The sequence below is a fragment of the Podarcis gaigeae genome (assembly GCF_964106915.1).
Source record: "Podarcis gaigeae genome assembly, chromosome: 3".
Taxonomy (NCBI): Eukaryota; Metazoa; Chordata; class Lepidosauria; order Squamata; family Lacertidae; genus Podarcis; species Podarcis gaigeae.
This window is the reverse complement of record NC_139680.1, coordinates 96,049,619-96,064,392: the sequence shown is the minus strand read 5'-3', so window position 1 is coordinate 96,064,392 and position 14,774 is coordinate 96,049,619. Positions and strand designations below refer to the sequence as shown.

The 14,774-nt window shown below is 46.6% G+C and overlaps 2 protein-coding genes across 2 annotated transcripts in view; one reads left to right on the top strand and one right to left on the bottom strand.

Annotated features, from left to right (window-relative positions):
- PTPN14 (protein tyrosine phosphatase non-receptor type 14) overlaps positions 1–14,774 on the bottom strand; it is a 461,328-nt gene that overhangs the window by 77,562 nt on the left and 368,992 nt on the right. The gene's annotated exons all lie outside the window — the stretch shown is intronic.
- Positions 12,117–14,774, top strand: part of PROX1 (prospero homeobox 1) — a 73,836-nt gene continuing 71,178 nt past the window's right edge. Inside the window, exon 1 of the mRNA XM_083733303.1 lies at positions 12,117–12,670. The gene's annotated coding sequence lies outside the window, so the exon portion shown is untranslated. The remainder of the gene's footprint in view (positions 12,671–14,774) is intronic.

Here is a 14,774-nt window from a genome sequence, read left to right as displayed (position 1 = left end):
CATTGCAGTGGTGGTGATGGTGGGGCATTGCTGCAGAGAGGTCGCTCCCAGTCCATTGCAAAAGCACGGCAATCTCAAAGCTTCTCCAGAGTGTCCTTGAAAGGCTGGGCGGCTGAGCAGGGATAGCAGCCACACAAGGAAGGAATTCAAGTGTCTCTCAGCTGCTCAAGCTTCCACGTACACTTCGGCACCCTCATACCTCAGCCCCTGTTAGCACTCCAAGCAATAAGAGGAGACAAAACATGTCATCTCTATGCAGTCTGAGTAGGTGTTTTGAGACGAAACTTCTCTTTGGCTCCCTGGCTGCAGTTGTCCTTTTGCGTTGCAGCAGTCTATTTTCCAAGGATCCAGACCCCAAGGGTAAGGCTGGGTGATTCTGTCAATTTTGCTTTTCTTTCAGTTTCTCATTTCCCCAATGTTAAATTCAGTTCACCTCATTAGTTTGAGGGGTAGAGGTGGGGAATTCAGATCCCCGTGAAAATTCATCAGCGTTTTAGCACCAATTTCTCATATACATTTTGGTAATAATAATAATAATAATAATAATAATAATAATAATAATAATAATAAATACCCCACCCATCTGGCTGGGTTTCCCCAGCTACTCTGGGTGGCTTCCAACAAAATGTTAAAATACAGTGGTCTGTTAAACATTAAAAGCTTCCCTAAACATGCAAAATTGCATGGTATGCAATTTTCTCCGATATAATCCATTTCTGCATGCTCTTTTCATGAACATATATGTTTATATGCACATTTTACCCAACTGTATGTATTTCTGTACACGTGACTTGGCTGGAGAACTGACTTGCAGAATTCATTTCAAAGGGCAGCTGTGTTTCTGTTTGCACGGTGTTTCATAATGTGCGAATTAGGTCAGTTCGCCTTTAAATGCGAACTGGATCAAATTTCTCCCCCATACCTTCGGCAGGGAAGCATTTGTGTTAATGGTAATGAATAACATCTACCTGAGCAACATAATTATTCATTAGACTGTTATGATATACCATTTCCCACCTGTTTTAACACAGGCTTCAAGGGACAATGAATCTGGAATAAGCTTATGTTCCTGTCTATTTGCAGAAATAGGCCTCTCATTCTTAAAACAAACAAATAAATAAAGTGTCCTGGATTTTGTTTCAGTATACTTACATACAGGATGGTGAACCCTCAGTTCAGAGAGGGCTGATCCAGTTCCCCCTAAGCATTTTTTTCTGCACCCATCCTCATGAGTCAACCAATTTTGGTAGCAATGACAAAAATTAAAATAACATTACATATACACATAGTACTGTGTTGAGTAGAGCAATCCACTTGCATTTTGGTCATCAGATTGCTCATTTGATGAGCAGAGAGGGTGTGGGTGTGATAACCCTCTTCTCTGTTGATCGGCATAGATCAGCTGAGAAGGGGGCGACTCTCTGTCTTAGGGTGGGCCTGCCTCTGCATATGTGTTTGTGTGTGCGTATGTGTTTGTGCACACATGCATGCATGAGTATCTGCAAAATGAGGCCTGCTTCATAAGCCACCATAGGCTAAAAGAGTGACAGTCCAGAAAGTTGGAGTCAGTTGAGTGACACCATATTGTCCTGCAGTGACCGTGCAGTGTGGCACTTTCTGGATATACTGGTGCCTGTGTTTACTTCTGATTCAGCCTGTGAAGTCAAGAAACTGGACAGGTTTGAGCTGGACAGCTGTAATCCATCATCCTATGAAGACAATTGATTGCCATAAAAACCAAAGAGGTCCAAAAAGGAAAAGAGGTGGGGAGGTTAACATTTTTCCTTTGGTCTGTTTTTGCAATCAGAATTGGCTCTGGCCCACCCACAAGTGTTGTTGTTGTTTGTTAGTTAGTTGTTGGTTGTTATATTAAATTTATATAGCCACTTGATTTCTCAGAAATTGATTGGGATGAATACAACCTGCCCATTTTGTCTCCTAACTTTTCCTCCTATGAAGGATAAGGGAATGGGGGAAGAACTTGATTTAGTCAACTTTGCCTGTTGTTGACGGGCTGTTCTTTGCTCTGGTTCCACCTAGTGGTGGCCTCCTGGTCTTCTTCCCTACCAGTTCCAACACACGCTAAGAAGTACCACCAGGTGGGTTTCAGGTTATGAGGTCCCACGGGGTTCCATCTTATCTCCCATGCTTTTCAAACATCTTCATGAAACTGCTGAGTGAGATTATTCAGAGACTTGGGTGAGTTGCCATTAGTACACTGATGATGCCCAGTTCTCAATTTCCTCAGATTCGAGTCAGAAAGAGGAAGTTCTGATGAGTAATGGACTGTATAACGGCCAATAACCTGAAGCTCAGTTCAGAAAAGGTGGTGGTTCTGGGTGCCCGAACAGGAAATATTAAATATATAATAATTAATATTTTTATTTCTGGTGTATTTTATTAATTGTATATGTAAGCAGCCCCAAGAGTTTTAGCTGAAGGGTGGCAAACATTTTTTCCTAAATAAGTAATAGAAAGTGAAAGGTGCTTCATTGTAATGAGAGACAGGAACTACTTAACTGTGTATGTGTGTGTCTTTAATTTAGAAGATCTAAAGTCTTAGAACTATGTTGGTTCCCCCAGAACTTTGGAAAATTTACAAAGAATTTGATTATTTATTCTATGGAACTCGAGTGAGTTATGCTAAAGCCCTTCAAATGACTTACCCTCAAGTAATTTTATTGAAGTTACTGATACTACTCTAGAAGAAAGAAATATGACACTTGCAGGCTGAACCCATTCTGGGTGATACTCTAAACAAACTTACCTTGTTTAAACCTTTACTTTCAAAAAGGTTGGAAACCAACAGTGGCTTCAGGACCCGAAAACCTTGCCCAGGTATCCTAGCATGCTGCTCAGTAGTTGCCCGTTGCACAAAGTTATTTTAAATCATTTATTCAATGAGCTGGCAGCTTGCCATTCCTAAACAGCATCTTTCTGTACCATGTGAAACCCAATTGGCAGGGAAATTCAGTGTGTGGCAGACAACTGCGTACGTACTGTACCTGCTGCAATTCTTTTCAAGAAGTAATGTGGGATTCAATACAGCACAACCTTGCTTTAAATCCTTTATTTTAGAAGGCAATCTCTCAACTGAATCATGGCAAGCTTGGGGAAAGCCTAGGCAGACAGACAGGTAGATACTTTCAGACCGTTGCTAGATTGGGGTGGACTTCAGTAGGTAAAGATAAAGGGACCCTGACAGTTAAGTCCAGTCACGAATGACTCTGGGGTTGCAGCGCTCATCTCGCTTTACAGGCCAAGGGACCGGCGTTTGTCTGCTTCTGTGAACAGTTTTTCTGGCTCATGTGGCCAGCATGACTAAGCCGCTTCTGGCGAACCAGAGCAGCACATGGAAACGCCGTTTACCTTCCTGCCAGAGTGGTACCTATTTATCTACTTGCACTGCGTGCTTTCGAACTGCTAAGAAGAGAGCAGCTGGGACCGAGCAATGGGAGCTCACCCTGTCGCGGGGCCTCAGACTGCCAACCTTCCGATCGGCAAGCCCAAGAGGCTCAGTGGTTTGAACCACAGCACCACCCGTGTCCCATAACATACCTGCAATTTCAGGTTGTTCGATTGAAGTTCATTTGGCACTCTTGCACAACAACCCCGCCCCCAAAATCAGACATTTTCAGTAAGAAATGTAACCGGGAAATGCACTTGAAAGTGTAAGCTATCAATTGCTTGATAACAATGTTGTATAACCTCACCTGAAACTAGTCTGAATGAATACTCAAGAATTATTATTATTATTATTATTATTATTATTATTATTATTATTATTATTTATTATTTATACCCCGCCCATCTGGCTGAGTTTCCCCAGCCACTCTGGGCGGCTCCCAATCAGTGTTAAAAACAGTACAGCATTACATATAAAAAGCTGGCATCGTCTAACCTCCCCACAAACTTTGTGCAGAGAGATCAATATCTGGAAATGACAATGGAGAGATAGAGAGACTGAGTCCACCAGACCCAAGTTTAAATCTGTTGTAAAGAGGCATTTCAATAATGGCTTCTGGGAAAGAACATCTGCTACCACAGAATATTCAGCAATACCATATTTGCCTCTATCTAACATGATGAAGAGAACAGAAGACTTGGCCAAATGATGCACAACAGAGTGCCAGTCAATACCCATAACCGTTACATTTCTCCAGAGAATCTACCTTTCTATGAATGACAGCCTTCAGATTGTGTTGTGCTGCCTTGCTACAGCAGACAAAGCAGATCCCCTCTGATTCTATTAGGAAATCAGGTCTCTCCTCCACCCTCAGAAAAATCAGGGTCAGCGGGTGGAGGGAGAGAGAAGTGTGTGGGATTAAATCCGATCGAGAAGCTGAGTCCTGCTACTTATGTTATTAATATGGCACAAATCACACTAGAAATATCTCCACAGAGAGCTTTTTTAAGGCAGGGAGCAGGTATACCAGTAAAAGATGTTTGGGTCACAAGTCAATTGCACCCCATATTTAAGTGCCTTGGGCTCATATTGAGGATCACAGTAAAGGTATATTTGTGAAATCTTAGATTTACTTCCTGGACGCACCAGCAAAAGAACCGACCTGTACTATTTCTTCTTCCTCCCTCTCCTCCTCTTCTTCTTTGACATAGTTCACACTTCTTTGATACATGAGATAATCAGAAAGTAGAATGGAAGATCAAGAAGTCTCTTGAGGGAAGATTGACATTCTTCTTTTCAAATGTGGGGGAAGGGGACAAGCATAGGGTAGCCACTAGCACATTGCCCCCCCCCAGGAAATAAATAGGCAAAACAGAGAGCAGAAGAGGGTGCCAAATTATATTTCAGTACAAATTCAGTGCAGTTCACCATAATGGGAAGAGTGTGTCCAGGTGACTTGTGTGTCTTTTCAATCTGCTGTCCAGTGCTGTCTGCAGATGGACAATTAATTTCAAGTCATATTTGAGAAGCCAACTTATAGGGGTTATTGTTCTGGGTTTTCCTGTTTGTAACTGGTTGTTATTGCTTTATTGGTGTTTCGGCCATTTTGACCAGCATGCATTCCAAGGTGATTGTCCTAAAGAGTAGTATACAAGCTTTTTAAATAATAATAAAAGAATAAGAATCTCAAGACCCCTGCTCTTCCTTCTTGGGGTTCGTTGACTTTAAACTAGACTTGGCCCAGACTGATCATCAGTGGTAGATGGGAACCCCTCTTCAGTCAAGCAAAGCTAAAACGTTGCAGCCCTCAATATTTCAAAGTTTTTCCTGTTTCAGACTTGTTAGTTCATAGAATCATAGAATTGTAGAGTTGGAAGAGACCCTGAGGATCATCTAGTCCAACCCTCTGCAATGCAGGAATATGCAGCTGCCTCAGATGGGGATTGAACCTGCAACCTTGGTATTCTCAGCCCTATGCTCCAACCAACTGAGCTATCCAGTCATTCCCCTTTTGGTTCAGTTCCCAGATGTGCCCATTCTCCTATAGCAGCGGTTCTCAACCTGTGGGTCCCCAGATGTTGTTGGACTACAACTCCTATCATCCCTGAGCTCTGGCCTCGCTAGCTAGGGGTGATGGAAGTTGTAGTTCAACAACATCTGGGGACCCACAGGTTGAGCAAGGCTGTCCTATAGGGACCATACACAGGAACATAAGACAAGCCGTGCTGGATTAGGCCAATGGCCATCTACTCCAGCCTTCTGTTCTCACAGTAGCCAGTGCAACAGCACTCAGCCCACGTGATTCCCAACAATGGGTATTCATTCAGAGGCATAGGGCCTCTGACAGTGAAGGTAGGACATAGTCATCATGTCTAGAAGTAGCTTTTAGGGAAACTCGATGAGCACATTTTTCCCCCTACAGAAAGTAAACTCAATCTTTAGCATCTCCAGTTAAAAGGATTAGGGTACCAGAGGATATGAAGGACCACTGCCTGAGACCCTGGATACCTGTTTCCAGGTATTTACTAGATGGGCAGTCTGACTTGACACGTGGAAGCTTCCTACGTTCCTTATAATTGCCATAGAGAAGCCAAAGAGCCAAAGGTCCAAAGATTACCCCCATGCTTCTCTATCAGAACTCTCCTCAACCTGCACTGCCTCCCCAACCACACCTGCTCTCCCCAGACCACATCTTTCTCTCTTTCTCTCACCAACCCCTCTTTGAGAGTGCAAATGGTGTATGACCACCCCCATGCCACACATGTCCTCATGGGACTCTTCACTAGGCAGAAAAGAAAACTGAAGTAATTCATTCACAGAACATTAGAAAGCGAAAGCTGGTCTCAGGTACCAACAGAGAGCGAGCTATTCGCAATGTTCTCCCTAAGCTGTATATCCACAACAAAGCCTTAAATTAGTGTAATAGTCATTCTTTCTGCGCCTACCAAAAGGCTCATGGCAAACCGCAGTTCTGAAAAGGGGTTAGCAGCAACCCCAACGAGAAATTTCTTCACACCTTTACAAAAATCTAGTTTCTTGGATTTTTTGGGGTAAATCACAACAGCAAAATTGGTTTACAGATAAAATTCTATTGGTATAGCACTACTAGATTATGTGTTAGCCTGCTGGGCAGTACCAATATCTAGTCAGTTTAGTGCCTTTTATATACATTACAGTAAAACTGTGAACTTTTAACAACTTCCCAGGTAAGCATCATTTAAAGTTACCCTACAGGTAGTTTTCCTTTTAGGAAGTCTTTTTTTATTCTTCCTTATTCCAGGTGATAATGAAACATGAGAAATAATTTCAATAGAGAAATCAAGATCGGCTTTATTATTCCAATCCCAAAAGCTTTTCCAGATATGAGCTCTGAGGTTCACCATCAGTTTCAGGGTTGTAGCATAACTGTTTCCACCATCAGTCAGATGGAATAATGAACTAGATGCAGATCAGGTTCAAGTGTTTTAAACAAATTACATTGCATGCAGAAGTTTGCAAATCATAGATTTGAGAGGTGGTTCTTTTTAAAAAAATAAATCCTTAGGATGCAGCACTTCTGTCCCAGTTCCCAGGCAATATTATTAGAAATAGTATCTATTCATTTCCTGGCCTTTTCCACAGAAGATCCATTTTTTTCTTTTTCTTTTTTTTTTAAAGGCATTGCTTTTTCTGTATGTAGATAGACCTTTTCTTTTAGTAAAATAAACCGAGATCATTGAGTGTCCTTAATGCCACACAAACACTTGGTGGGCCATCATCCCTCTCAGGAAGCTTCTCCCCCCCCCCCCAAAAAAAATGAATTTCTCCAAAAAGAAAAAGATCACGAAGCTGATGAAACAGGAGCAGAAGGGAGATGGATAAGGATGGGCCAAGTGCAGAACTCTTCAGAATACACGGTGTCCTTCTGGGATTCACTCTTTATCGGCTTGAGTGAAATGACTAGATTCTCTCTAAGCAACATCATCTCTCCATGTGGTTGCCACCATCTGTTAATGTCTTGATTTTTGGAAAGTTTGGTTGCCTGAGGCGAAGCCAGTACTGGCGATATCTCGGGTACCAGTCAATTGTGAATTGCTGTTGCATTGTCATGCTCAAAAATATTCTTCTCCTTCCACATAGACGACCCCACCCAAAGGGCAATGTGTGGCAGGGGGACAAGACCTAGGTTCAAACTGCACTTCAACCAAGGATGTTCTTTGCAATTTATCCCTTGGCCCACCCTCCTTCCTCTCCCCACCCAGCACAGCTCCTGCACCTTTAAAAACTACACAGCAGGCAGAAATCCAACAAATCCAGCCCAAAGTAAAGAATTTCCTAGCAAAGATAGAAAAAAGCTGCACCTGTTGAATGTCAAGCAATCATCCCCTGCCATGGGACTGAGGGGGAGAGGTGGTCACTCCAGCATGACCTTGGGCAACTCATTCTTTCTCAGTTTTCCCCATCTGTAAAATGGGCAATACTAATAAACTTAAGTTTGTTGAAGGATCATGGGATAATTATCACTGGGGACCAGATAATGCCCAGAACGATGACTGTGGGGTGTGGGACATCTTTTCCCTTGTTGTTTAAAAAGGAACAATTGCTACAGAAGTAGAAATGTTGCAGTTTTGTCCCATAGGAATGAGAAGTGGGCAACTGCGTCCGGAAGACAAGTGGAGAATTTGCACGGATTTATGTTGTTGTTTTTTAAGTGCGCGCGCGTAGGTATCTTATTTACCGCCTATTCTAAGCTATTGTGGTTTTATTCAGTGGGGAAAAGACAGGAGTTGGGGGGGGGGTCCGAGGAGAAGCAGCGCAAGATTTTGGTGCGCGGCGCGCAGCGCGGAGGAGCCGAACTTGGCTCGGGAGAAGCGCTCGTTTTATTTCTGTTTAGACTGGAGCCGTCGGTTAAACAAACAGCGCACTTCAGAGGGGTCACAGCAAAGCAGCCGGGTTCCCGTCAGGGAATTCCTCCTCGCAGCTGCCGCTTTTGCATCGCTTCGCCGCGTGGTCTCCATAATTCCGCCGAGGGGGCGAGGGATGCCCCAGCCGGTCCTCGGTGGGGCAACCGTCGAGTTTGAGGAAGGGGTGGAGGGAGAGAAAAAGAGGGGGAAAGGAAAATAAACTCTGACAGGCTGCGCGTTAAACCAGGACTGATCGCTTCTCAGTTTGACACAAAGGCCATCAAGCAGCCGCGGGAGTTGGCGCTGACTTTTATGTTGTTTTACAAATAGGATATCTTTTTTTAAAAAAATTAAACCATCGGGGGTGGGGGTGGCGAGGGGAGACAAAGGCAGCACCTCGAAGCCGTCGCAAGTTATAAAACCGGCGAGGCGCTCATGGGGTCTCCATTACCTGGAGCCACAAGTCCAGGAAGATCTCGAGAGCCAAAGGTAAGGGAATTTTTATTTCATTTATTTATTTTTTTAAAGTGGAGAAGCAGAAGTTGCCCTGAGAAGAACTGGCTGCTTGGAGTTCAAGGACTCGGGCCTGTTTTTCCCACCGCAGTTTTATGGTTATGACAGGCTCTCCAAGAGGCACTAAAAACGGTAGTTTCCTCTTTTCTGCAGAAGATAAGGAGACGGGAGGCGCGCGCGGGAGACGCCTCAATGGAAAGCAAAAAAAGGGCGCCTTTGCTTCTCCTTCCGCAAACGAGAGGGTTTTCTCCCCCTCGCCTCCTGACTCTTCTGCCTCACCTAACAGATTAGGAAACAGATGGGAGAGTCGCATCAGATATTCTGGAGTTTTTCTCCAGGGAGAAGGGGAGAGAGAGAGAGATTTGAACAAGTAGATGCAAAGGGCTTTTTGGGGAGGGGAGGTGGGGGGGGAGGACACTTTCCGGGTTTCACTCCAGCTGCAAGCCCTGCGTCCCAGATCGAGGTTGTTGTGAGAAATCTTGGGAAAAGAGGGGGGTTAGCCCCCTGGATGAAGGGTCGCGAAATGATAGCCTCCCCCCCCCCAGTGGACTACAGCCCAGAAGTCCGCAGTAGGAAGGAAGGAAGGAAGGGGGCGTGGACCGTTTCTAAGGGAGAGTTTTTCTTTCTCGCTCGCCCCCGCCTCCAAATTCCGCTTCCCTCCCGAATTAAGCGCAGGGGACCCCGGGCGATGGGGCCACGACCCAGCCAGTCCTTCTCCCCGAGAGGGTTGCCTTCAAGAACGACTATTGCACCCCCCTAACCCGGCTCCACAGTTTTCCAAAGCGAGAGATGTAGAACAACACAATCTCTCCCTGTTATCCCCGTCACGCAGTTGCTCTCTGTCATTTTTCCTTCGCTCGCGTTCTCTCCTTGTTAATTTTTTTCTTTTTTAAAAAAACGTGTTCTCAGATTCGAGTTTCTAATAAGTTTTGGGGGTGTTGTTGTTTTGAATTGTTCCGCCGCTGTTTTCTTTGGGCGCCCGTCTCTTATCCACAGCAGTTTGCTAGTATTTCTGGAGTTGGAATGAGAGAGAGGGGAAGGGATGGAGAAGGGAATGTTGCACGTGCACGAGAGAGCATATATGCAGAATAAACCCCATGCGCCCTAAAGAAATCCCGGAATTAAAAGTTAGAAAGCGACCAGAAAGAGAGCGCCAAAATTCTCGCACGCTGCGAGCCATTCAAGCAGACTCGGATCTGTGGGCGCGCCAGATTCCTGCGTGTTCTCTCTGTGTGTGTGTTAAAAAAAAGATTACCTGTGCATCGGCGTGGGTTTTTCCCCCGGGTGCCGTAACTAATGCAGATAAGGTTAGGATTTTTAAAATTATGTGTTTAAAATATTTTGCACAGATACCTGTCCGAAAGAAAGGCAGGGGTAGGATTTTATTTTTTCCCCGCGTATAGGATAAGCAGCGCGCCGTCTTTTTTCAAAGCGGTTTAACTTGCCTGCTCTGATTTTTTTAAAAAAAATATCCCGATAAAGTTAATTTTTTGCTTTCATTGTGGTACCAGGAATAGACATACCTTCGGTATTAATAGTAGTAGCAACAACAATAAGGCAACCTTTGGAAGAAGGAGCTGGATGAGTTGAATAAACTATCAAGAAAAGTGTGGTTTGAGTTCGCGGTGGACGTACAGATCGTAAATCTGAACTACCGATAGGAGTTTTTAAACCAACTCGGTGATCTGATTGTGTTCCAGAGTTATTGGAAAGAGTTAGTGGTCTCCACCCCACCCCACCTTCCAGTGACTTAAAGCAGGATTTAATTTAAGGTTCTTGAGTTCATGACCTACACATCATGGATACAGGGAGGCTGGTCCGAACTTTGGGTGGACGCTTTTTGTGGCGTCTGCGCTAAGGAGCCTCTTCACGACCAACAGAAGATTGTATAGCTACAAGACAGGTTAGGAGCAACCGTCTGGTTTACTTCAAGGCTCCAACGCGACTTCCCTTTCCACTTATTTTGTTGTATCACTCCTGGGAGCGGGAGGGAGAGACAAACATCGACGAACGTCTTTAAATCAGGAGAAGGTGAATTCGTATTGAAGGCTTTGAAGAGGTTTGCAAAAGAGGGGAAAAGGGAGGGTTGTCCAATTGTTTTAAGTTAGTCACTTGCGCCTTCTGAGTTTTCACGCAGTGCATAGGTTGCTGACACTGGTATTTTGTCTAAATCTAAAGGGCTCTGTGTGTGTGTGTGTGTGTGTGTGAGTGTGTGTGTGTGTGTGAGAGAGAGAGAGAGAGAGAGAGAGAGGAAGAGAGAGAGTTAATATATACCGTGATTAAAACTGACCTTTTTGATGCCCCTACTTCTATAGTTTTAAGAGTCTGTCAAAGACCGAGAACCATTTCCTGGCCATTGACAACCGTGATTGTCTGGAATGGATGGAATGAGGGCACCTTGGCTTCGTTCAGTGCAGCTTATCCAATGCCACCCCCCCCTCCCTCTCTCCCCGTGCCTAAGCAATGGCACACAGTCCAACCCACCACCAACTAAACCGAAGTACTGGCAGCCGAAGGAAAGCTTTATTTTTAACGATTTCGCCTTAGCTGTTTTTGGATCGGGCTGTCCACCTACCACAGAGTTGCTCAAAAGGCGACGAAAGCCCCACCAACTTGAAATCTTAACAAGGCTGTAAAGTTTCTTGGGGGTGGGGTGGTATCCTCGCCACACGTTGACATGCCCCCTTTGCTACGCGAGCGCGTCTTTACGCGCGCACCTGCTTTCTGTGCGCGGATGGATGGTTTACTTGTAATTAGTCCGCAATCCTGAGCACTCTTACGTGGGAATGCCCTACAACCCTGCGTGGAACTCCGAGGACTAGCGTCGGGTGCGGGGCTACACCGATTGCACTCCCTACACACCCCGGTTATCTCTGACCACCCGCTATAGAAACGCGCGTGGATATTTCCTCCCACCCACCCCTTCCTTTGAGTCAGGCGCACCTTTCCACGTTCCTTTCCGCAATGTTGTAGCCATACCCCAAACTAAACTGAACAACCAAAGCCAGTTACGTCCAGTAACTGATCTCCGCACCCGGCAAGGCTGAACTCCGCGCCGGGCACAGTCCGATGCGCCCTCCTCCAAATTTGGGACGAAAGTCTCCTTCCCATCAGCGACGATGGGGGCCAAGGGGTGGAGAAAGGGGACGGCGAGGTGGGGGCAGCAAGTGGGGGAGACCGATCCCATCCTGTTCCTCCTCCTCCTCCTCCTCCTCCTCCCCCCCCCAGCACAACCCCCCCCCCCCACGTCTCGCTCTCTTTCCTCCCAAGTTCTCCGCTCGCTATCCCCCTTGAATCTGAAGGAGCCTCCCGATTGGGCGCTGGGCCTGGCGCACGTCACTCAGAGCGTGACGTGTAGTCTTCCTGTTTCCTTCAGCTGTGTCTTAAAGTAAATCTTGTTGTGGTGCGGAGCCCTCAGCTGAGCGAGGCTGCTCTGCTGCCTGCAGAAATAAGAGACAATTACAGGCTGGGAGAGGAGAGCGGCGCAGAAGAGCAGGGTGCTCCTCCTCCCTCCCTCTCTCTCTGTTATCCCTCTTGCTTTCTCTCTCTCTCTCTTTCTCTCCTGCACCCTCGCTCATTCTCTCTCTCTCTTTCACACACGCACACTCACACGCATCTACATACACCCTGGCACGCTCACTCTCACCCTCCCTGGGCCAATTACAATATTCATCAGCGGCAAGATAGCAAGGCTGTGTATTTGTGCGGAGCGTGTGCGCGGTCCCTTCTTGCTCGCTCGCTCGCTCGCTCTCCGTCTCTCTCTCTCTCTTTCTCTCCTTCTATCTAACCGGCAGGGGGAAAAGAGAGAGAGAGAGAGAGAGAGAGAGAGAGGAGGGGGGGGGCTCAGTTTCATCGCCTTTGCAACTGAGTAAGTATCTGTCTCCCTTCACTTTTCTCTCTTTTTAAATTGGGGGGGGGGGGTAAGAGAGATGGTCTTCTTCGACACTGGCACGGGCTTGCTCCAAATGCTGGATCAAGTTGTTGGGGGCAGGGGGGTGCGGTTATTTATTTATCCTCCTTAGAGGAAATTCCCCCCCCCCAAAAAAACCCTATCATTCTTGCTGATTTCTTCTCCTCGTCCCCCAGTATGAGGTTAATGACGTTAGAGACTAATAAAACTACACTGATAACGGGGTTTTTTTTGCTTTTGCTATGCCCAAAACTCTAAAAGCTTCAGTACAGTCATCGCAATAGTTTGCCCAGTTGGAAAGGATAAGGTTTGATGTTGGAAATGTCTTTCCCCCCTTTCCTGATTGTCTCTCTTCCATTCTTTCTCCTCTCGTCTTTTTTAATCGATGTTTCGTATAAAGGTTTTAATTTTTTTAAAAAAGGTTGGGAGTGGGGAATGATTCGGCTTTGTATGATTCGGCTTCCTTCCTTCCTTCTTCCACCCCCCCTCATCGCCCCGACACCCCTTTCTCTCTCCAACTCCTGGTCTGGTCTTTCTTCTTTGTCTTGTTTATTAATCGCTGCCTTTCTTTTTGTCTCCTTCGATTTGCTTATCATTTGCATGCCCCTGACTTCTCATATCTCCCACCCCCCACCTGCTGTATTTATAAATACGCGGAGAGAGGATTTGAGCAGGAGGGGTGGGGGAAATGTATGGGTGTTTGAATACTTCTTTTTTGCGGGGGAGGGAGGACTGAGAAGGACGGGCTGGTGGACGGGAAAGGATGAGCTGGAAGGGTGCTTAAAAAAAAAAAGAAAACCAAAAAACCAGGGGTCAGGTTCTTAGGGCTAGGTTGCAGTCAGACTCACTTTTCCTTGGAGCTCCCGGCTGGGCGTTTTAAGTTAGTTCCGAGAAAATCTATGAAAGGGCTTAATGGGTGGTGGGAAGAAGTTTGATAGGGAGGAGATCCAGAAACGATCAGCGCACGGTTGCGATCTCTCCGTGTCTGCTCAAGAGTTCTTTCCTCGCTTGGTTTCTTTTCTCCCTTTCTCTCTCTCGGTGCTGCAAGTTGATCGGCTTGGCTTTGCCCTGCGCGCGCGTGACTTTTCTTTTCGAAAGAACGCTTCATTCTCGAGGAAGAATCTCGCCTCTCCGGAGCGCGCTTTCGCTCTTCCTCTCTCCACTCCCGGCCGGCTTCCTCTAGAGGCGTCGCTCCGCAGCACTTGAGCCGAAGTGCTTCCAAACTTGCGGATCGCGGCGGACTGGGGTTTTTTTTTGGCGGGGGGGCGCGCGCGCGATTTGGAGAGGTGGGGGTGCGGAAGGAGGAGAAATCTCTGCCCCCGTAACGGGACACTTTTCCCTTCCTCGTTTTTTTATTTTAGTTGGTGGGATTAGATCCACTTGGCGCACAAAGTCAATATGGCAAAGCTCCTCTGCCCCTACCGCACCCCCTTCCCCCCCCCCGCCGCGGTAGCGAAGATCTGGCTACAAACGGTGCCTGTCCGACGACTGTGCAAGTGTGTGCCTGGGTAGGGGGTGTGTGCGCGCGTAGGGGGGTACACGTGTATGTCTGCGTGCTTAAGTTTCAGCGTGCGCAAAAAAATGGGAAAGAGGCAAAGAGTTGCAAAGAAAAGTGCCCTCCAGCATGGGAGGCCGTGTCTTAAGAAGAAAGAATGCCCGGCAGGTGGAGGGGCGGGGGGGGGGGTGTCTGGCGATCTGGAGACGGGGAGGGGGGAGCGAAGCGAGTCCCCAGTTGCAAAGCAGCGACCGAGCAGCAGTTTTGGCTCGCAAGCGGTTGTAACAGCCCCCGGTGGCCTCTTCTAACAAGGGCGGGCTGGCGGCGGCGGGAGAGGCTGCTGGTGCGCTTCTCTTTCTTTGCCTCCGCTTTGGCAAAGCTCTTGAAATTGTCCAAGGGGCGCTTCGCTCCAAGTGCGCATGGGCAGTGCCAGACAGGTGTGTTGTGTCAAGAAAGACAGGTGCAAGTTTCTCTCTCCCTCTCCCCCTCTGTTGATCCTCAGCACAACGACTGTTGATGAATTTATGGCGCTTTGTTAGGAGATGGGTCTAGCTGAGTAAGAGAGGG